Source organism: Rhinatrema bivittatum, chromosome 2 (assembly GCF_901001135.1).
Source record: "Rhinatrema bivittatum chromosome 2, aRhiBiv1.1, whole genome shotgun sequence".
Taxonomy (NCBI): Eukaryota; Metazoa; Chordata; class Amphibia; order Gymnophiona; family Rhinatrematidae; genus Rhinatrema; species Rhinatrema bivittatum.
In genome coordinates, this window is record NC_042616.1 from 571,673,728 (window position 1) to 571,696,072 (window position 22,345).

General features: G+C 42.3%; 1 protein-coding gene across 1 annotated transcript in view; it reads left to right on the plus strand.

Moving 5' to 3' along the window:
* Positions 1-22,345, plus strand: part of SPIRE1 (spire type actin nucleation factor 1) — a 472,800-nt gene that overhangs the window by 47,573 nt on the left and 402,882 nt on the right. The window lies entirely within an intron of this gene.

Here is a 22,345-nt window from a genome sequence, read left to right on the forward strand (position 1 = left end):
AGAATGGATGTTGCCTAGTGTTATGAAGCCCAATTACAACTATAAAGATGACTTAAGTCTTTTGCTATAATGCAGGCCATTTTTCTCTCTCTCTGTCTCTCTCTCATATGTTCTGCCTTCCCCAAACTAACCCACAAACTTAGCACTCACTTATGTGAAATGGAAAATTAGGGCCTCATCTTTATGAAATACAACTTAACAAAAATTAACATTATATTGAATATCACAATCAGCTGCCAGAGGTAGGCAACCTCCAGTCCCTGTGGAAACCAGTTTATTCCAGTTTTAAGGATTTATTTATTTATTAAAAATATTTAGATTATGGATATAATGATGAACATTGCGAAGCAGATTACAAATGAATCGCTAATGGATATGCATGAGAGAGATTTAACACAGACACACACACACATACCCCTTCAGTTCTTTGTAAATCTGTCTTATTAGAGAGATCCTGAAGAACTGAGCAGATTGGTGTCCATGGAGACTTCAAGTTGCCTACTGTTTAGTTGCACTTGTCTAACTCTAAACTTGAGGCCAGAGTCCAGTATTATGTACTTCATTATAAAGGTTTCAGTCTATTAGCGTATTGGTTGCAGTGGCACAGACTGAGAGTCCTGTTTCTCTTGACTGCATGCAGTGGGAAGCGGTTTCCTGAATGCTTTTTGTTAATGTGCTACCATTGAAAAACTGCCAGCATGAAATTTAATCCTTTTGATAACCAAGAAAGCTTATGTGCTCTGACTCATGGTGATTATACCAGCAATCCCTCATGATTTTTCACCATCTCCTTCTATCATCTTCAGCCTGTTTATATTAGCTCCCCCTCTAACTCTGATGCTGCAGGATTGTATATATCTGCCATGTTGAAGATCATTTTATGCAGATAATATTGTGAATGTTGTTTAATGTTATTTTGTTTATTTTATCGATTATGTATGTTCTATTGTACCTTGCCCCGAACTAATAGGAGGGGTGGGTAACAAATACTTTAAAATTAATAAATAAAGTTAGCAGAGATCGGATTGGTCAGAATTCTACAGAATTCTCGATTATAAAAGCACTGCGTGCAAGCAGATATTCTATTCTGCTTAAACACGTGGTTTTTCAGACAAGGTTTTGGAGATTGAAAACACAAAGTCTAATATTTTCAAGGGTAATGGCACTGAAAACTGGAATGGATGATATGGGGGAAAACAGCAGTTCCCTTAGTTGAGCTGGAAGGTGAAGTGATGATAACTTCTTGTCAAAGTTAGCTATTCCTTGATCTGAGTTTTTTGGCTACCAAGTGCCTTCTTTCTTAATATTCTAAGCATGTTGTTACTTTTGACTGGTCACAGGAGGGCCCCTTGACTGGCTGCACTCACCCCAGCAATGATGATGTCATCACTTCAGAACAAGATACCAATTAACAATAAGCACCAAAAAATATTTTTTGGGGAAATTATACTATCCGTAATCAATTCACATCCAATTCCCCCTTAAGAAATTCTTTTTACATCAAATCTATCAATTTTTTAATGCTCACAAATCGTGAATCATTTCAATTCGATGCAATGCTTTACTGGGAGACAGTCAAGCCTATGTGCTGACCCGAACTGGCTTCCCATATAACTCGAAAAAACCAAAAAAATTTTTTTAAGGAATGGAGGAAGGGTTTCATATATCTGAGTTTAAAACCCCCACCAGGGTGAACTCAATTCATGTGTGTATAATCATGAACCAAACCTCCTCCGTCCCTTGTTTTTTGTCTATTCTTTTTAAATTGTGTGCAACAAGCCTACACCCCTATGTGTTTCATTTAATAAAAAATCATTTTCAAGTCTGAATATGTCATTCTTCTTTTTTTGAATTATCAAAGACGGAATAACTTCATAGAATGGTTTAAAAGTCCCGACTTATCTGATGGAAGTTGACAACCCGACGTAGCCACGTTTCTGGTCCGAAACCGGACCTTTCCTCAGGGGATGTTATCCTGTTTAAAAATCAGTCGGTGTACCGAAGCTATCCATAATAATAATAATCCATTCCTTAAAAAAATTTTTTTGGTTTTTTCGAGTTATATGGGAAGCCAGTTTGGGTCAGCACATAGGCTTGACTGTCTCCCAGCACATTTAAAACAAATCGGAGAAAGTTCTTTTTTACTCAACGCACAATTAAACTCTGGAATTTGTTACCAGAGGATGTGGTTAGTGCAGTTAGTATAGCTGTGTTTAAAAAAGGATTGGATAAGTTCTTGGAGGAGAAGTCCATTACCTGCTATTAATTAAGTTGACTTAGATAATAACCACTGCTATTACTGGCAACGGTAACATGGAATAGACTTAATTTTTGGGTACTTGCCAGGTTCTTATGGCCTGGATTGGCCACTGTTGGAAACAGGATGCTGGGCTTGCTGGACCCGTGGTCTGACCCAGTATGGCATGTTCTTATGTAGTTCCTGCGTTGCTTATAAGTCCAGTATGAGTCCACTACTGTGGGTGTGAGTACTGGTATGCAATGATATTGTTATATCAGATTATGCTCACTGTTATGACGCCAAGGCAATACATGGAAATCTTCACGCAGTAAGTGTAGCGATCCCGACACTGCAATGTTTCGAACAGAAGATTAGATTGTGGTTGATGTGCTTCTTCAGTAAATACTCTTTACTCAATGCGCGATTTCGATCTGCTCATCCGGCTGTGCGAAGCACATCGACCACAATCTAAAGAGCTAGCGCTCTACTCTTAGTGAGCAAACAGCATCGCATTGAAGGAGCGCATTGACTATAACGTTCAGAGTATGTTATTACAGCCGAGATATACAAGCAGATTGCATGCCTATAAGTGATTCCCCGACGAAGAACTTCTGTTCGAAACATTGCAGTGTCGGGATCGCTACACTTACTGCGTGAAGATTTCCACGTATTGCCTTGGCGTCATAACAGTGAGCATAATCTGATATAACAATATCATTGCATACCAGTACTCACACCCACAGTAGTGGACTCATACTGGACTTATAAGATAGCTTTATGAAATAACATGTAAAGCATCTTTTTCATCTGGGGTCACCAATGATTACAAATTTATTCTGACATCCAAAGTGTTGGAGTAGGAGTTTAACCCTACAGGCGTTTCAATAGCCTATTGTTGGCACTCTGAGGTTTCCCCAGTTTGACTTCATACAATCCCTTAATATTTGAGCTAGACTTTTCTATATATTTTCTGTATATAATCGCATGCATATCTACTCCAGTATTTTATAACGTACATGTATCATGTATGTGTGGGTTAAAAAATACCCTGCAATGTTTGTGCAAATAGATAATTCAAGTTAGCTAGATAAATAGCGTGTTTAAGACTTATCTGGCTAAATAGCAGCAAAGTGGTGCAGGCATGCCCTGGATGTGTATTTTTACTTCTTAAAATGTACAGAGATTTTACACGTATAATTTATACACATTTACCTCCCCATAAGTCTGCTTTTACGCATATGTCAGCAGATTTTCCAACATGCACGCAGCAATGAAATTACCAGTTTTACCAATTCATCTACCAGTTTGCCCAGTCCATCTATAGGTCATAGAGACTCTCTTGGCTCTTTAGCCTGACCTCCCACCATTTCACCCAGACCACCCACCCAGTCAGTGTTTCACAATAAAGATGTTTACTATCATGCCACACAGATTTGGCAGGTTACTGCATATATTTACACCTCATCTAAGTGTACATTTTGTATAAAATAGTATCTTACACATGTAAACGGTGGCCCTGCCCCTGGACCACCCCTTTTTTACATGCGTAAATTTTCTCGTGAACCCTTACTTAAGCATGTATACTTGAGGATTTATAAAATAGCATATACACGAATAACCTTTTGAAAATTTACCTTTAAGTTTTTATCTGAGGCAGTGGTGGGTAAAGTGACTTGCCCAAGGTCACAAAGAGTAGCAGTGGAATTTGAACCCTGGTTTCCCTGGTTTGTAGCCTCCTAAGCCATTCCAAATGTTATAACTGTGCATTATAGCATGAGGAAAACACAGATGAACTTACCTATTTACACTTCTCTCATTCTAAAATGTGTGTTTGTAAATGTTAAGATTATTAATACTCTTAGACGTGTCAGTGTTATTGACACATGACTCTTGGGGTGGAATGGGATGGTATGTAACATTTATCTGTCAGTTGGTGCAGGAAAGAAGTGGATGTACTCTGCTCCTTTCCTTTGAGCTTCTTTCCCTTCTCTGCCCCATTTCTCACTTTTCTTCACCTTAACTTGTAGATCACAATGTCACTTCCTCCCCAACCTTTCTGCTTTTCTGTTGCCTTTTCCTTCCCTGTTCACCATCTGCCCCCTTTGTCTTTCCTTGACGTAATTGTAAAGTTTGAACTATGAGGTGCTGGTAGGTTTCATGCTGTTCCTAGGATGCTAAGTGGTCAGCTAGTTAAGTACATTGAGCCATATAGTGCTAGTATAGAAGAGGAGGAACTTTAGAAACATTGCTGTGCTGTTGCCACTATGGGAAGGTAGCATTCGAGCTGAAGTGAGGTAGTGACACTTCAGCTCGACTGCTACCTTCCATTTCACTCCCCATTACAAGCTCTGTTGTCCATGGAAGGCGAAACAGTTTAAAGAGTATTAAAACCATCGTGCACACATTCTACCAACATACACTAGTCTTTTTTTTCTTTTCATTTCTAAGCTTTTACTGATCAGAATGCCACTCATGCCATGCTAAGCTTTTACTGATTAGAATGCCAGTCATGCCAAGTTGTACATTGTTTGCTAGCAGCAACTAGCACAATGCCAGTCTTTCCTGAAAATTAGCAGACTGAATTATCCTGAGTATTTAAATTTATCCTTTCATCATTTAGCAGATCTTAAGGACTAAGAGGGCTGTTTGGGCTTTCACAGTAACAGGTGAGAGAGACATGTGATCCTGTGGAGGAATATGTAGCTTATCTGGCCTGGGTTTAATGCAGTTGTCTGGAAATATTTGCCGTAATGTCCACTGGGTAACTATCTGCTATTCTCCAAGGACAAGCAGGATGATAGTCCTCACACAGGGGTGACATCATCCGATGGAGCCCGGCACGGAAAACTTTTCTAGAAACATTGACTGGCACACTGAGCATGCCACTAACGGCACGTCCACGTGGGGTCCCTCTTCAGTCTCTTCCTTTACACGAAGCTGCTGCCTCGCGGTTGTGAGCTCGTGCTTCTTTTCACAGTTTTTCTAAACTTTTGTGGTTATTCCCGCATTGCTTAGGGTCTCTTATTTTTCATTGGTTCTGCTCTCTGTGACCTGGTAAGTCCTTCGATCATTCCTGATGGCCGACAGTTCCATTTCCCAGTGTCTGACGACCATTGACCACGCACCAGTTACATTTTCTGATGGCTTTCACTGGTTTTCACCAGTGCCCCCGAACTATGCCTATCACAGATCTCCACGAGGTCTGCATCCTCTGCCTGGGGGCATCTCACGATGTCTGCGGTTGTGATCTCTGTGCCCAGTGGACCCCAAAGGACCGTCTGGCACATCTCAACAAAATGTAAAAATTATTCGGCTCCAAAAAAACCAGATCTGTCATCAGCTTTAGGGACCTCTACTCCACTTGGGAAAGAGGTTCAAATTTCGACCCCCGTTGGGGTCACCGCCTCAATCATTTCCAGAGCCTGAGTCTGGAGCCGAGGACCAACTGCGGTCTTTGTCGTCCTGTTCCTGATCCGGTTCCTCACAGTTTCCCTCGGTCCTGGGAAAAGACTGTGATGATCATCGTGAATGGTCAAAGAAACATCGGCATGTGTCATCGTCCTCTAAGCCAGATCGCAGGCATCGGCATTGGTGCCTCCTCTGAAGCGGTTTTGGGCAGAGGAAGTGATTCCCTCTGGCCCCTCTGAAGCCTCCAGGTGGCCTCCACCGATTCCAGTGGAAGGCTCGGTTGCCCCCCCCCCCCCCCCAGTTCCCTGTTGTTTTGTTCTCTGCTGCCTTTGAGGAAGAGTTGGAGAGGCATGTACGGTTGGCAGTCGGCCTGGCCCTGCAGGGCTTTGAGCCTTCAGGACCGCCACGGGAACCGTCTCCGCTGTTGCTTGCGCCTTTACTGGAACGGCTCTATATTCTGCTCGGTGTTCTCCCAATGCAGCCGGCACTGGTGTCTCAAGCCTGGGAACGACTCCTCTGAGGAGGAAGGGCCATCGGGTTCAATGGTATCTAGGGGATGCAAGGCATTCTGTCACCTCCCCCCAACTCTGGTGGATCCATTGGCACTCCAACGGCCTCTAGGTCCATCGAAGCCTCCGGTTCCTTCTTTGGTGCCTTTTGAGACCTACATCTCGACTGCCATTGGGTCTTTGACCCCCCCCTTGCATCCCCAGAAGAATGCAGTGAGGGGGAGGCGCCCCTTATGACCTCTGGGAAGGCGTCCATTTCCTCCACTGAGGAATAGGAGGATCTCCCCTTTGCGGCCTTCGTAAAAGCCATGGCACAATCGGTGCCTTTCCAACTTTTAACAGAGCAGGTCACCAAGCACAAGATGCTCGAGATTCTGCCGTTCCTGGATGCCCCAAAAAAAGTGGTGACTGTGCCAGTCCATGACATCTTCAAGGAGCCGGTAGCCCACCTTTGGAGCACCCCATCTAGGTGCCACCAGTGAACCGAAAGATGGATGCAGTTTACCTAGTCCAGCCTACCACCAGGTTCAAGCACAGTCAGCTCCTTCACCATTCGGTGGTGGTAGAGTCAGCCTTGAAGAAGGCAAAGAGGATCTGTACCCATGCCTCTGCTCCCCCAGAGCATGAGCATAGGGCTCTCGATGCCCTTGGATGCCTGGTGTTTCAGGGTGCAATGTTATCTGCCCGAATTGCTGGCTACCAACTGTACATGGGAAAACAGGCCTGTGGAAACAGGCCCTTGAATTCAGTGAACGCCTACTACAGCAATTCCAGGAGGATTTCCAGAAAATTTTCCAGCAGGGCCTGGAGTGCGATAAGCACAAAGTTTGCAGTTTGCTGACCCTGCAAGCCGATATCACTGCAACCAAGAAGATGACCTTCCAAGAGAGGTACTTCAGATCGCAATGGCTCAAACTGAGATTTCATGAGTTGTGACAGGATGACATTGAGATAACAGGAAATTGCTAGAGGACGAGTGGGGGGTTTTAGTTGAAGTAAGCCTCTCATAAACCGTCCCACAAGTGGATGAGAAGAGATTGCAATACCATCTGTACCCCGGTGGTAAACCCCTATGGCACTGAGGTGAACCCTCACTGATGTGGTCTGGAGACCGGACTCGAAGAGGGAAACCAGATAGTCTAAGAACGCAGGAGGGGAGCAAAGAAAGGGATCTAGACCATATCCCTCGCACCAAATGGAAAACCTCTGCCACTTCATATTGTAAGATTTTGTGGTGGAAGGCTTCCTGAACACCAGAATAACTTGCAACACCCTTTCCGAAAGGCTAAGGGCCTGTACTGTGAACCGGTCAACATCCAAGCCATGAGGGCCAGAGCTTGTAGACTGGGGGTGACAGAGCCTGCCCCAGTCTTGTGTGATTAGGTCCGGGGCCGTTCCCAACCAGATCGGAGGGCGCAAGGCCAGATCATTTAGGGTCTGAGACCAGACCTGACTGGGACACAAGGGGGCGATCAGGATCATGGAGGCCTGATCCTGCTGAAGCTTCTGGAGTATTTTCAAGATGAGAGGCAAGGGAAGGTAAGTGTACAGCAGCCCGGTGCCCCAGTGAATCAAGAAGGCATCCGCCAGCGATTTGCTGCTCCTTTGCCCTAGGGAGCAAAAGCGGTCCACCTTGGGTGCAGGCCTGCGCCTGTGATTGTTGCAGCTTTAGTTGTTGTACACGTTGGCACCAGTTCCCTGCTGCACATGTTCGGAGCAGCCTAGAGCTACTTAATCACCCATGTGTGAGGACTACCATCCTGCTTGCCTTGGAGAAAGCAGAGTTGCTTACCTGTAACTGGTGTTCTCCAAGGACAGCAGGATGTAGGTCCTAATGAACCCGCCCACCTCCCCGAGGAGTTGGATTTCTCTCTGTTTTATTTTTCACGAACTCTGTTATAGGACTGAAGAGGGACCCCGTATGGATGCATGGTTAGTGGCATGCTGGGCCTGCTCAATGTGCCAGTCAGTTTCTAGAAACTTTGACAAGTTTTTTTTGTGCCAGGCTCCATCGGCTGATATCACCCATGTGTGAGGGCTAACATCCTGCTGTCCTTGGAGAACACTTGTTACAGGTAACCAACTCTGCTAAACCACAATCCAAAAAGTCTGTGATCTTATTAGACCATTATAGATGACTAGAAAAACAAATATATAGGCATCAACAAAAAAAAGTGGTGATCACAGTAGAGTTCTCAAACACATAACATTTTGTCCTGCATTTCACTCTATTTTCATGGGAAGGCTGTTTCTGAAGCCCTTGTTTCAGATAGAAAGTTACTGAGGAAAATGGGTCAAAGTGTCATGCATAGGTTCACCCTGACAGACCCCTAAGCTAAACTGTGCTTTTTGTTCATACCAAGCTTTCTTCTGTGTTAAAATGTCTTTAAATTCAATGTGCAGCTCCGTGCCATGCTGCTGACAGGATTTCTCGACTGTTACTAATGAAATCTTTTTGCTTTCATGCATTTAAAATTATTGCTTCCTGGCTTACAAAACCTTTAATGCATATAACTGACAGAAGCAGGAAGAGAAAACAGTCACAGTATCACAGTATTTCTCAGCTTTATGGGCCATTTCCTTTTTCATAATTCAATTACTGTCAATCATTTCCAAAATTTCAGTCTTTTCTACCTCCATTACTGAACCAAAATAATTAGCATCTCCATTGTTCTCTCTTTCTGTGCCTGGTATCCATACCATAGCCACCAAATGACCCGGTTTCCAGAAGAAGACTTTTAGCCAGCCCTTTTTTTAAACTTGCATCCCAGTGCATGATGGTACTTGTAGTCTAGCTTAGTCCAATCAGCACTACATGGGTACTAAAATGCATTGGAAAGGGTATCAACAACAATCAAAAATACTGGTCCCTCATCTCCTTTCAGAAACTGGACCACTTAGCAACACTGTCACACATGTCTCCTCTGTACCTTGCTACGTGATATCTATCACCTTGAAGTGCATTATGGTAGTTTGAAACTCTGGGAAATTGAGATGGCAGAATCCTGTCTTCAGTTTGCTTTTCAAATTATAATTTGTAATACTCAAGCTATCAGAATACCTGAAAGACCTAAATCAAAGGGTAGGGACTCTATTTAGCTTTGTAGTTTTTGAAACCTTTTTTTCACGTGACTGATCTATTTTTTTTTAATTTGGCATGTTTATTCATTTACAGATGTGACATTTGCAATTCACAAAGCTAATACCCTTCAGCAACCTTGAGTGATCAGTTAGCCAAAAACCCCTAATGGAAAATTCAAAGGCCAAAACTATCTCCTTGTTCACATTCTGGAACCATGGCTGACCAACCAAGTGCAGTGACTTTCACCACCAATTTAATCTAATCTAGTCTATGAAGGTGTACTGCTCCAGGTACTCCATAATTACATCTAGTTAATAGAAGACAGATGTGAAAGTGCTGAGGCCAACGTTAAATGAAGTAAAGCCCTTGCTGGTTCTCTAGAATGGAGCATAAGCAATGTTTTAAATCTGCAACCCATTTTACACTGAGGCCATTGCTAAATTCAGAATATATTGATTGATTTCCTTTTAAATCTCTTTTGGCTTATCTTTAAGAATGTTTTCTCTGTTTCTTGTAATGCCAAACTTATTTTATTTTTTTTATTTATTTAAAAAATTCTTGTATACCGGCCTATACAATTGTGGTGGATCTAAGCAGTTTACAGGGAGTACATACATAAAGATAAAAATAAAAAGTAGCAATACAGCTTAAATGAACAAATATTCAGTGTCAGAATAATTAAGATAAAAGATAACAAAACAGAGGAACATTTTATTTAAGAACCTTCAAGTTTGCCATATGCCATAGAACAAAGATGTGTCTTAAGAGCCTTTTTTAAATCTTTGTAATTTTGGATGAGACTAATATGATCTGGGAGGGAGTTCCATAATATCGGACCAGCGATTGAAAAGGCACGCCTGCAAGTAGGTCTAGTTTTGACTGTTTTTATTGTTGGGACCTCTAACATGCATTTGTTCATGGATCTTAGTTGACGAGGTGGCCGATACAGTCTTAAAATGTTATGAATAATAGTACCTTGAAATAGATATGATAGTGTATAGGAAGCCAATGGAGGGATCATAGGACCGGAGTAATGTGCTCTCTGCGAGGGGTATTGGAAATTAAACGAGCGGCGGACTTTTGAATGAATTGAAGTAGATAAATGGTGGTTGCTGGAAGACCTAAATATAGGGCGTTTGCAATAATCTAAACCTGATAGGATAAGCGCTTGCACAATTTAGCGAAAATCAGATGGAAAAAGAGGAGGCTTTAGTTTTTTGAGTAGGTGTAATTTGAAATAAGATTTTTTTTAACTAATGCAGAAATGTTAGAAGTCATAGATAATCTGGAGTTTAACAGTACTCCTAGATTTCGGGCACAGTTTGTAATCTGAATAGTATGGCTATCAAAGATAAAGTTTGCTGGTGGGCAGCGAGTTTACTCAGGAATAGTGGATAGACAATTATGAGAAAGCCAGGTGTTTATGGTCTTTAAATATAGCTGTATCAGTGATAAGGTTTTTGTCCAGGAGTCAGCATAGGGAATGATAAACTGGATATCATCTGCGTAAATTTTAATTTCTAGGTTAAGACCAGCAAGAAGGTGACAGAGGGAGTAGATAAATATTGAAGAGAATGGCGGAGAGTGAAGAACCTTGAGGGACACCTGTGTGGGTGAAATACCAATCAGAATTAGTTACTGTATGTGATTTTTTTTTTAGGGCGATTGGCAAGAAATGATGTAAATCAGCAGAGTGGTCTCTGGCTTGACACCGGGGGAGAAGACTCTCTTCATATTTGGGTTATCAGTTTGGATCAGGTCCAGTATGGACCACAAAATAAAGACTGCAGTAGATCTCAATTTTCATTTTACTTCTAGTTTATTTCTGATGGAGTTTGCCTACCTGCCAGATTATCAGTCTCCAATCCAGTCAGGCTCACCTTGGTATCAGGCCGCTCTTAATTAGTCCTCATTAATGCCTCTGGTTCATCCTTGATTCACTCAGAACTCAAAGCCAATTTAAACATTTAGGGTCCTATATAGGGGCATTAGCTTTAATGTATGCCAGCTAACACCCATTTACTGAGACCTGCCCCCCTCCTGCATGTTACATGCATGTGCATTAGAGTTGGCACCGGAATCCCTAATTGATGCTGCTTATCCATAAGGTGCCATAGTGCTGCCAGTGATGTTGCCCTGAGGAGAAGTGTGGTGGCCCCACCAGAATCGGTAGCATGGCCATTGGGATTTGATTAGGATGAGGAGTTAAGGTTTAATGCTAAAAAAATAAAAAATGCAGAGCTATGCATTTAGAGTGCAAAAATCCAAGGGAGAGGTATGATATTGGGGTGAAATACTTCTAAGTATGAAAGAAGAGTGGGATCCGGGGGTGATTGTATCTGATAATCTTAAGGTGGCCGTACCGGTGAGTAAAGTGACAGCAAAAGCCAGAAAGATGCTTGGCTGCATAGGGAGAGGAATGGTCAAGAGAAAAAGGGAGATGATATTGCTACTGTATAAGTCCTTGGTAAACTTTTTCATTAAGAATATTTACTTGGCTACATTTAATGCATTTAATCTTTGACAACCACAACTGATCTGTTTTAAGATTAGATTAATTTTGTTCACACTTATTTTCTAAGCTCTGTTGTGAAATGCAGTATTTTGAGGTCCAGGTTTTAAATTTTGTTATGTGATTTTAAATTATTGGTGGAATTCTGTTTTATTGAGGATCTTGAAGGATAGCTCCTCAAAAGTAAAAGTAAAATTGGCACATTTTCCCTATTTTTACTACTAACTCATTTGATTAATGGGCATTCATAAGGCCCTTTAGTGAAAGGAAATGTGTTGATTTGTTTTCAAAAGTTAAGTTTTATGAACTGCAAATTCCTGGAAGTAAAAACCTGTTAATAACAGTGAATCCCAGCAATTGATCTCCTGACATTACCCAACATGAGTTTGTGTAGAACTGCTCTGAAAACAAACTTCATCTGGAACAAAATACTAGAAGAAATTCAAAATGAACTGGCCCATTTTAACTAGTTGAGGTGATAGATGCTCGTATTATTAGTTGACAGCCTTCCCTTTATAAAGCCAGTTTGGTCTAGGTTCACCAGCTCTAACATTGTATCCTCCAGCTGAAATTGTAGAACCTTCGCTAATAACGTAACATCAGTATTGATGAGTGTTATCGGATGATAATCACATTCTGAGTTCCTTGCTGTTTTATAAATTAATACCAAAAGGGCTTCCAGTAAAGTTCCCACTCTTGCTCCAGGGGTATATACATTAATTAAATATCTGGCACAAACCAGGGTCAGTAGATCCAAAAATTTCTTATAAAATTCAATAGGGTACCCCTCAGGGTCTGGGCTTTTCCTCCCTCCTAAAGCTTTAATAGCCCTTTCCACTTCACTTGTGTGATTTCTGCAAATAAACATTCTACCTCCTCTCCTGTCAAATATGGCAACCCCAGAGAATTTAGAAAGGAATTCATAACCTTCTCTTCTGGTTCCTGCTGGGCTCTTTAGAAGTTTGCAAAATGATCTGCAAACAATTTATTGCTTTACATTTCCTTGACCATATCTAAGAACATAAGAACGTAAGAAATTGCCATGCTGGGTCAGACCAAGGGTCCATGAAGTCCAGCATCCTGTTTCCAACAGAGGCCAAACCAGGCCACAAGAACCTGGTAATTATCCAAACACCAAGAAGATCCCATGCTTCTGATGCAATTAATAGCAGTGGTTATTCCCCAAGTAAACTTGATTATTAGCAGTTAATGGACTTCTCCTCCAACAACTTATTCAAATCTTTTTTGAACCCAGCTACACTAACTGCACTAACCACATCCTCTGGCAACAAATTCCAGAACTTAATTGTTTGTTGAGTGAAAAAGAATTTTCTCAGATTAGTCTTAAATGTGCTACTTGCTAACTTCACCTCCAAAATGTCCTGCTTATTTCTCTTCATATCTGCATGTAGCTTGCAGAACCATCTTTAGTATTGCAGCCTGCCTGCGGAATCTCAGCATTAGGAAGATTCAGAGCCAACTTCCGGTCAGCCACGACCATCTCGCACCATATTATGCGGTGTATTACTTGGCTCTCCTCGCACATGTTTTCTCTCTTACTTACACACACAGTCTCAATCACACACATTACACACGTGCTGGCTCACTGTCTCACTCACTCACCCCCAACCCCAGCACACAGGGCAGCTACAGCACAAGGCAGTCGGTATGCTGCTATTAAAAGCAGAGTCCTGAAAGGCTGTAAACTGCAGCAGGAGTGACACCCCCCCCCCCCCCCCGCCCAACAGTGGTAAGATCATGGCACAGAGCAGTCAGCTGAAAATGTAATTCTATGCTTTTTTTTTTCCTCCCCACCCCAACCTTTTATATTTTTTGCAGTTTGATGATTATTTTATATTTATATTATTTTTATACTTCTTGCTGGTGCCATGCTGGCGAGAGAAGGGGATGTTGGAGCCAGGCCAGGGCGAGGGGGCAGTGGTGTGCCGTACTTCTGCAGCCCCTGGCAAAGTAGCCAGCCAGCACCGATCTTCAGCTTCAGAATTTCTTGCCATGAAGCTGTTGGGGACATTGTCCATTAGCTGCCCGGATAATGGACGGATTTCTGCAACAGCCGCACGGCAGGAAATCCCGGTGGCCACATTCTCAGCTGACTGCTCTGTGCTGTGATGATCGCAGTACAGGCAAACTGAGTGCTGCCTTGTTATCGCTGCGGGGCCAGGGAAAGCCTTGGAACGCGATTTCTGCAGCAGCAAGATAGCCTTTCTTCTTCCCCCGTGCCCAATAAACATCGCTTCCTCTTCCAGGCCACAATAGCAGGAAGAAGAAAAGGTCATGCTCCTGTTGCAGGCTTCCACAAACACTGCTGTGGTTCCCCTCTGGGCTTGAATGTGTTGATAGCCCGGGCAGGAACAGCAGCAATATTCATCTTGATGAGGTGAGGGGGGGGGAAGAGTAGTGGGTGCGTGAAAGATCTGAATATGTACACCCTAGAAGAAAGAAGGTGCAGGGGGGGGGATATGATACAGGCCTTCAGATACCTGAAAGGTTTTAATAATGCGCAATCGTCAAACCTTTTCTGTTGGAAAGAAATCAATAGAATTAGGGGTCATGAAATGAAACTCCAGGGATGTCGACTCCGAACCAATGTCGGGAAGTATTTCTTCATGGAGAGTGTGGTTAATGCCTGGAATGCCCTTCCGGAAGAGGTGGTGAAGACGAAAACAATCAAGGAATTCAAAGGGGCATGGGATAAACACTGGATCCCTAAAGGATAGAAGTTAGAAATAAGAGTGCATGGGGGTAACTTGCTGGTGTGCCTGTTGCTACCCTTAACAAATAACAATATCAAGGCTTAATGCAACTCCATCACTGCTCTCTGAGTGAAAAAAGGGGAATTGGATTCAACAAGTGCTTCAATTTTTGCGGTTTCAGGAACAAATAAACATGGGGGTAACTAGCTGTTGCGATGCTTACTGCCCTTAATCACTAAGCCTGATACTTTTGATGCAACTCCAACATTGCTCTATGCTTTCATGGCAACAGTTACGGGAAATTAGGTTCAAACAGCATTGGAAGGCACTGACTTTTACGGTCTGGTAAACTGATAAGCATGGGGGGGGGGGGGGGGGGTAACTTGCACAGTGCAGCAGATACTTGCATAAGCTTGCAGGGCAGACTGGGTGGATCATTTGGTCCTTTTCTGCCATCATTTCTATGCTTCTATGAATCTTGGTGCAGACAGTGTACCATTTTTTAGCTTTTTTCTGAGCCAGTTTTGCTGGTCCACTCCTATTGAGAGGTGGTTAGATGTCCACCTGAATTTATCTGAGAGAGGTTCTGTGTCACTTTCCACTGCCCAAAAGATGTGCTTTGTTAAACCCTGAGGATTTTTGGGCCATTTTTTTGACATTATGTAGTTGTCAGGTATCACTTTAATGCTGGATTCATTTATGTGCCATTAGATTTTTCAGATGCAGGTCCCACTTGTTCTTTCAGAAAATTAGTGACCAGCATGTAATCCTCTTTTTTTTTTTTTTTTTTTTTAAAGATATATGTGCATTCTCATTCATACATATATTTAAATCAGCACATGTTCATTCACTTGCACATTGCTCACTGTATTTGTAAGGAATCTGACACTCAACCCAGAAAGGATGGAAAAACAAGAGTGTGACATACTCTTAGGCAGATTTGAAAAAAAACTACGCCAGCGTGTACTTTTGTTCGTGCGACTGGCGCAAACAAAAGTATGCCGGATTTTAATAGATACGTGTGTAGCCGCACGTATCTTTTAAAATCCGGGGTCGGCGCGCGCAAGGCTGTGCAAAATCGGCAGCCTGTGCGCGCCAAGCCGCACAGCCTGCCTCCATTCCCTCAGAGGGAACTTTCCTTCCGCTTCCCCCCCCCCCCACCTTTATTCCAAAAGTTACGCCTGCCGGGCCAGCTGCCGGCGCGCCATGTTCCAGTCCCCGACATGCCCCCCAGGAAAGCCCCGGGACTTACTCGCGTCCCGGGGTTTTGCGCCCGCCAGCAGCCTATGCAACATAGGCTCGGCACGTGCAGGGGTAGCTTGGGGCAGGTTTTCGGGGGGTACGCGCGTATCCCTTTGAAAATATGCCCCTATGTGAGCACAGATTCTCCAATCAACGTTTTGTTTCTCAGGCCTTGTTTTATGACTCCCTGTGAGCTTTGCAGGACAGGAAGGCCCCAAATTTCATTGAAATTGGAGCAAGAAGCCTAGGATTTGGCTAGCGCCTACTGATGTCTGCCATGTTGAAGGTGGTTAGGCCTTGTAGTGGCACACAGCATGGGACACGTCAACTCTGTGTAAATTCACTGGTGGTTTGAGAGTCACCCTGCCGTCCCATGCTTGAACTGTAGTAACCATGCAGCAGTGTTGAGGGAATCACACATTTACAAGTGAGTATCCTCTTCTCCCCTACGGATGCATGTACATATGTTCAAGTGAAGCACTAAAGTGTTAGTGTGTTTAATTTTCGGAAATGGCCTTTGATAAGAGAAGCTCACTCTAAATATTTATCTTGGCTTCTTTCCCAGTCGTAATTTAATTCTTTGTTTACATGGGGGTTTTTTTCTTTTTTTTTTGGTGGTGGTGACTGATGTTTTTTAATTATTTGTAAGGAAGGACTCAATATTGATATAAGATGTTGTGTACTTAAGGTATAATCTTTCTTGTATTTAAAAGTTACTGGTTTAAATGCATACTTACCACTGGCATAGCTGATGAACCTGCACAGTTTACATTTCACATAAGGGTCAGGCCCAAAGCAGTTGTTCTACAGAGAGTAGTAGTCTGATTTTGGGTTGCTATTTCCGTGTTTAATTGGAAAGTCTTAAAAAGAAAATGCACATTATTAGGCTTTGTGTGTGTTGTCCTAGGTCAGCATATATGTTTCTCCAATGCAGAATGAGAGAATAGGTTTATTCCTTGGAGGAGCCTCTTCTAGTTTCTTATTTTCTGTCTTCTTGTCCCTGGCTTTAATTCTGCACACATCCACTGAACATAATCCATCAGGCTTTCATGTTTCTTTGTAAAGTAAACAAAAAGTCTTTTATGGGTAATGCAGGCTGCCTCCCTACCCCTCTCGCTTAAGTCACCATTGAGGCCCCATACTTAGAATGAGGAGGCCAGCTAATTCTCCCAAGCCTTGGAGGGATGGCTGTATAGCATGATGCCTTTGCTGAAGATCAGTTTTATAACTATAAATAATGGTGGATGAAATGCATGGTTAAGTTTCCGTTACCACTGCTCATTCTATGACTTGGAGCATCCTATGTGCCTTCTAGCTGGTATGGAAGCATCTGGTGGACCACTTTGTACATGGATGGTGCTACTAAAATAATAAATATCCTTATTACAGTAATAAGTAAATATTCATACTAACCACAATAAAAACTGCTGTTACTTCAAGAAAAGTAATTTTGTTGAATGAAAGTTTAGTGTTGGTCTCTGGGTCAGTTTCTAGTTTAGTGTGTACCAGAAGAACATTTGTTCCTTCTCTGGTGGCACTGGATGATCCTGCAGGTATTAGCAGAGGACTGGATGACAGACAAGTAAATTTAACCTTGAAGCAAGCCCCAAGTTAGCAGAAAAACTATTTTCTCTGATTGAATTTGTATGATGCTTTAATTTTAGTGCTGTACACCTTGTGTAAAATTTCAAACTGGCTGGCTCAGATCGATGTTGAAACTTCAGAACTTCCAAAAATAACATTTCTAGAGTACTTCCTTTTTTTTTTTCTTATGACTTCATTCCATAAAAGAGAGCTATTACGAATTATAAACCGCTTCTATCACAAAGGGTCTGCTGAGCTGACCATTGTAAACCTGGCCTTTCACTACCCAAATACAACTAAGTGAAGGCATATATAGCATGAAAAACTGGGTCAGAATTTTGGCAGCGAGTGAGATTTCTAAACATATGAAACACTGCCAGAATAAAAGGCACACAAAGAAATGTATTAATATAATTTAAAAAAATGTAAGAAAACAGAGAGGAGACCGAAGAAGGAAGGCAAAGGGGGAGGAATATAACCAACATTTTGGCAAATTAATATTTTTAGGATTGTAAGAAGTGTTACTACTTGGAATAGTTCCCTTAAAATTATATGTAAAAAAGCTGATGAAATGACCCCTAGCACCTTTAAAATTAGTTTTTTTTTTTTATACCTGTGTTCCAAAAGTCATTTGTTTAAAAAAAAAAAAAAAAAAAAGCTTTTTACTTTTCCTAGATAGTATAGCTGACTCCTGGGGCTACCTTGCCTCTTTCTCTGTTTCTGCCTGTAATGTACAAGAGGAAGTCTCGGGGGCTCCAGGGAGCCCCATGTTAAGTTATTTTGTAATTTAAAAAAAAGTGTATCATCTGTTGGAGCACAGCTGTTGAGATCCACTTGATAAAATATTAACAGTGACAAGAGTACCTTTGATAAGAAATTAGAAACACATCACATCACCTCACACTATCAGCATCCTCTCTCATTGGCACTGCACCCTGACTTCTCCCATCATTTAGACAGTGTGCCATCAACTTCACCTCAGGACTAGTAGCTACCCAAGAGGCAGAGGTGATGCATTCCTGAAGAGAAGTTGAACTGGTGTTTAGACTGCAGTAGAAAAGTATTGGGTGCAATCAACCAAAAAGGAGAGAATGAGTAAAGAGAGAGAGAGGCACGGGAACGAGGAAGGATTGAGAGAAGGAAGGACAGGATGGAAAGTCAGAGCCCAGTATAAAATGAGGTCACCCTTTATCAAAAAATACATAGTGGACATAGAAAAGGTACAGAGAAGGGTGGCCAATGATATAGGGGTGTGGGTTATGAATGATATAAAATAAAAGCTTCCTTATGGAGAAAGGCTAAACAGATTAGGACTCCATATCTTGGAGAAGAGACTGAGAGAGAATATGATTGAAATTTATAAAATCATGAGTGGGATGGAATGGGCAGATAGGGAATGGTTATGTACCCTTTCAAACAACATTAAGACTAGGGAACACTCCATGAAACTAGCAACTAGCAGATATAACACAAATCATAGGAAGTATTTTTTTCTCTCGGCGCACAATGAAGCTCTGGAATCTGTTGCCAGAGGATGTGGTCAAGGCAAGTAACATAGGGTTCAAAAGAGGAGTGGGCAAGTTCCTAAACAGTTATTAGCCAGCTAGATGTGGGAAAGCCAGTGCTTATCCCTGGGAGTGTGATGCAAGAAATAGATCAACTATTGGGGGTCTGATAGGTACTTGTGACCCAGACTAGCTACTGTCAGAGACAGAATGCTCGGCTCAGTGAACCTTTGTTTGATCCAGGATTGCATTTCTTATCTGAGGAAAAAGAGAATATCACCTATTCTCCATGGATAAATAGAACTGAATTCAGCCACATAAATGGGTGATTTCAGTACCTAAGTCTTTCTGAGCATGTGCAGATATCCCTGCACAGCTGCTGCCGCATGAATCTGGGGAAGAGCCATCTGACCTGGTATATGTGGGTACCAGTGACATAGGAAGGTGCAGGAAGGAGGTCTGGAGGCTACATTGAGGCCATCAAACAACTGGCAGATAATCCACAGGTCACAATAAAACCTGCAGACAAAGGAGGAGCGATCGTGATTCAAGATACCAAGGACTATCTATCAGAAATAGATCGCCAACTCAGCCAAACTGATTATTACCAAATTTTGTCTGTTGATCTGACAGAAGAGCTGCAGGCGACCATTGATGACCTGGTAGAAAAAGGGTTACAAGCGGGCTTTCTTACATCGAGAGAATCCCGGGCATTGAGGGTTAGACAGCCGGTTACCCCGGTTTTATATACTCTCCCTAAGATACATAAGGACATCAAAACCCCCCCGGGCCGTCCTATTGTATCTAGTAGAGGCTCGCTGTTAGAACCCTTATCAAGATTTCTAGATCATTTTTTGAAACCATCTGTTGTGGAAGCTGCATCGTTTCTGCAAGACACTTCCCATATGTTACGGATTTTGGATGATTTACCAGATCTTCCTGAAGATTACTGGCTGGTTACTCTAGATGTTACCGCACTGTATACGAACATCCCTCAACAGGAGGCCTTTGAGCTAATGGAAAAAATTTTCCACGCCCACACGCGGTCCCCACTAATTTTTTGCTTGAAATGTTACGATTGGTCTTGTTTAAAAACTTTTTCAAATTCGACAAGTCTCTGTATTTACAAGTCAAGGGGGTGGCAATGGGGGCTACAGTTGCTCCTGACATTGCCAACTTATACATGAGTGATTTTGAGACCCAAACACTCTATAAATCACAATGGTACCAATATATGTGGATTTATAAAAGATATATCGATGATATATTTTTTATTTGGGTATCATCAGTAGAGAATTTACAATCATTTCTGACTTGGTTGAATGCGGCTAATAATAACTTAAAATTTACAGCACATTTTGATCGCAATTCAATTGCGTTTCTGGACATCTTGGTGCAACGGAATGCATGTGGTATCAGCACCACCCTGTTTAGAAAGAAGACAGATCGTGCCAACTATCTGAAATATTCAAGTGTCCATCCCTTGGGATTAAAGAATGGCTTGCCCATTTCCCAATTTTTGAGACTGCGAAGGATTTGCTCATCAGCTCAAGAATTCCGTGTACAAGCAGTTGAATTAACGAATAGATTCTCTGCAAGAGGATATCCAAAAACTATTATCAAGAAGGCATACAAAAGGGCACTCTATGCCAATCGGGAGCTCCTTTTACAATACCAACAACGCCCTTTTTCCCAAAAAACTACATGTACCTTGCAGTATTCAAAACAAGTGGGCAGGGTAGTTGACATAATTAAAACGCATTGGCATGTTCTGACCCTCCAGCCCACTTTCCAGATTGAACCAAGATTTGCCTTCTTCAGGGGACAGAACATCAGGGATATAGTGGTTAAATCCACGTTTGTATCCACAACTATATCGCGATCGGCCGATGGCTTACAAGAGTGTGGTCATTGTGATATGTGCGCCCTGGCTCTGCCAGGGAACCAATGGCGTATTCCCAATTCTGATAAAATTTTGAAATTAAATGGATCCACTAGCTGCGAGTCTGAGCGAGTGATCTATGTGATTCAGTGTCCGTGCAAGTTGTTGTACATCGGTCGCACGAAACGGAAGATAAGAACCCGACTTATAGAACACCGAAGTTGTATAAGAACGAAGAAAGTATCTGCGCCAATAGTACCACACTGCATTAGACACCAACATGAATTCACGGACTTAAGATGGCTGATTTTGGAACAGGTGCGTCTAGATCCACGGGGGGGTGATATTCAATCCCGTTTAAATATGCGAGAACAATATTGGATCTTCCATTTAAATACAGTTGATCCGACAGGACTCAACGAGAGAGTGAATTGGTACTCGCTGATCTAGATGTAAGTTCATTGCTTCTTCCCGTGATGGGAGCGTTACCCGCAGCGTTACCAATAGTTACCTGCCGAATAGTAAGGGTCTGTGCCCACGTCCCTCTATTGGGCAAGGTCCTTGATGTTTTGAATGGTAAAGATATTCGAGAAAAATGAGCGAGTCTACTGCATTGTATATAGTGGATATTACAGATATGCAACACCAATGACACGAACAAATCAGGAATAGTTGGGTAGCTGTCGTGATATGAGACTGCATTTCTTACAGCAGATCTACCTTTGACACGCCCAGGGGGAGGAGTTTGTGTAAAGATTCCTTGACGTGAACGGCGCTTTCATTTATCTAGTGAGATCTTTGGTAAGGAGGAGCGAGTGTGTTGTAGCTCGCGCTCAGTGTTGTTATGCAAGGTAGGTATGAATGTAGTTTTAGCTCATAGGCCTTTGCGATGTCTAATATTGTTGACACGAGAGACCTGTCCACATTATCGTTGTTGACAACGTCATACACGGACGTGAAAGAAGACTGGAGTTTCCGGTTTAACAGACTTCCGCTCTTAGGGTATAAAACGATCACTGGAGGTGGTTGCCATTTCAAAAGGAGATGCAGTCCAACGGGGCTGCCATGGACTACTAAGAAGATGCGATTCCAAGGAATTACAAGGCTTCCCTACGACGCTCTCAAAAAAGCAATTTTGAAGGACACCCCCTGAAGCAGGACGGCCTCGTCCGAAACACAGCTGTGTCGGGTGAACTACTACTACTACGGAGTAGATGAGTATTTGTGTCCCCTTTCTTGGAGTGTGTGACATTAGTTTTTACTATAATGAAAAATTTCTAACAAAAAATGGACTATTGATGATTAATTTAAATTAAAGCAAGGTGACCCTATACAAAAATAGTGTCTGTTACACAATACAGACTCTGTAAGTAAGGGGCCTACATACATTTGGGCTTTTGCATATATTGTTAAGCGATAAAAAATATACTGGTGATACCTTCTGTTTTTGATATTGTTGGTAGACCATGTTAAGGATGGCATAGAGCAGGGGTAGCCAACTCGGGTCCTGAAGAGCCACAAATAGGCCAGGTTTTCAGGATGTCCACAATAAATATGCATGAGATGGATTTGCATGCTCTGCCTCCATTGTTGGCAAATCTATCTCATACATATTCATTGTGGATAATGTGAAAACCTGGCCTGTTTGTGGCTCTTGAGGACCGGAGT